The following is a 2,063-nucleotide window of genomic DNA, read 5'->3' on the forward strand; positions in this document are numbered from 1 at the left end:
GTATTATATCTATCTGGATTCTTTGATGTCACCTTGTCCCTTTTTTATTAAATATTTTTCTATCTCTCTCCTTAGCAGTGTGTTGTGTATGTGGGGTGTGGGGGGCATTATTAATTCATACCTTCTCTTCACCTTTGGGTCAATCATATTTTGGGCATTGCTTTCAGTGTGTTGACTTCTGGATAGGAATACACTAAGTGGTATTCTCATGGTTGTGCTCTGTGGATTTTGGTCTTCTGTACAAAGTGAGTTGGAAATAATTTTTGTAGTGCTTTTATTCTTTTGTTTTAAGGTATTCTCTAAAATTTTCAATGTCCAGGATCACTTACCTCTCTGTCTATTATGATGGAGTGTCTTCTGAGATAGAGGATTCTTGGGTTTCATTCAGTCTCCTTCAACTTCGGGAAGATGCTGCTCCACTCTCTCCTCTTCTTCACGGTTTCTTCTGATAAGTGTGAGCATATTCTTTTCTGATTACTCCTACATGTGATTGCACATTTTTTCTCTAGCTGCTCTTTTGTTTTCTCCTTTTATTACTCAAAGTTGCATAGTTTGACTACTGTATGCCTTGGTGTATTCTTTAGGGCTTCAGGCCATTTGGCTTCTTTCCTGGATGACTGTCTGAATCTCATTCATTAAATTAACAAAGTTTTCTTCCAGGAATTCCCTCAATATTCTGGCTGTTTGTTTGTCATGTCTTGTCCTGGTATCCCAATCATTCAAATATTGTTCCTCTTCATAGCATAGCTCATTGTTCTCAGATTTTCCTTAGTTTCTTGGGTTATCTTGTTTGAGTTTGTTTCTCATATCTTGAACTCTGCCTAGTTATCTTCTAGTTCGCTCATATAGTTCTCCACTTCTTCCAGCTTGTTGGAGTGGTCAGTTACCATATTCTTTTATTCTATTGCATTGTCCCTTAAGTCTTGCATTTCCCTTCAGTATGTGGACTCTATCCTCTCTATTATTTTTTTTTTTCTGTATTGATTCTTTCATATCCTGTATGGGTATGCAACATTCTTAAGTTTTTTTCCAGTGGCCATTCAAAGTCTGCTTGCTCTTGTATGTTACAAGATTCAGATCGTACTCAGACATTATGTTTTGTTTCTTTTGCTTTATTGTAGTGGTTGGTGATATGGGTCTGTCTGACATTTTGCTGGAGCTTGGTGCCATTTTCCTGGGAGCCCAGGATCCCTACGTTTTCTCTCTCACAGGGTAGTAAAAATGATTCTAAGAACTTCCTGGAGTCAACTGCACGGTGGAATAGACCTGGGTCTCTTTCTCACTGTGTCTCTTTACTCTCTCCCCAGATAGCTAGGATTAATTTTGGAGGGCAACGTGGGAGGCCTTCTCAGGCAGCACAGACAGCATGGTCATGGCAGTGAGAGTGGTGCGGGGCAGGCCAATTGCACGGGAAGCACATGGTGCGGGACACCAAGGGAAGCTATTCTGTGTGGAGAGGGGGCTGCCCAAAGAGGCTTTTGTGCGTGGCTTGGAGGCCGCTGGGGGAGGCTTTTCTACCCAGTGCAGAGGCTTTCAGGGGACACTTTTGGTGCAGCAAAGGGCCACAGGAAACCCGTTTACGTGGGTGGTGCAAGCTGGGATGGCCCAAGCAGCCCGTAGTATGCTGTGACCCCTTATTTCATGTCTCCGAGCCCTCACCCAGCCTCCCAGGCTCCAAACTTTGCAATACCATGGTGCTCCCAATGCTGTTCCCCGTACCTCAGTGCCATCTACGTAGAAGCTAATCTTTCTCATTTCTACTACAAGCATTTATGTGTATATGAGGGGATACACCCCAAAAAGCAGAAAAAATCTCCAATTGGTGGAGGTTTCATAGCATGAAATTTTCCTGCTAGGTGAGCATAGAGCAATTCACTCTGAATTAGTACACCTAGTGGCCTACTCTGGGAAGGTTCTCTCTAATCACAGTAAATTTTTTCATAAAAACAATTTCATTCTAAAACTTGCTTTTTTTGTGATGCCTGATTTAAGAGAACAACATGCGGCTGTGAAATTTTGTTTCTTGATCAGAAAAATACATCTGTTGTTGAACACAGCTCACA

General features: G+C 41.9%; 1 protein-coding gene across 1 annotated transcript in view; it reads left to right on the plus strand.

Annotated features, from left to right (window-relative positions):
* CDH9 (cadherin 9) overlaps window positions 1-2,063 on the plus strand; it is a 136,205-nt gene that overhangs the window by 82,420 nt on the left and 51,722 nt on the right. The window lies entirely within an intron of this gene.

Source organism: Echinops telfairi, unplaced genomic scaffold (genome assembly GCF_000313985.2).
Source record: "Echinops telfairi isolate 266 unplaced genomic scaffold, ASM31398v2 ScPeMD7_7469;HRSCAF=8507_1, whole genome shotgun sequence".
NCBI lineage: Eukaryota > Metazoa > Chordata > Mammalia > Afrosoricida > Tenrecidae > Echinops > Echinops telfairi.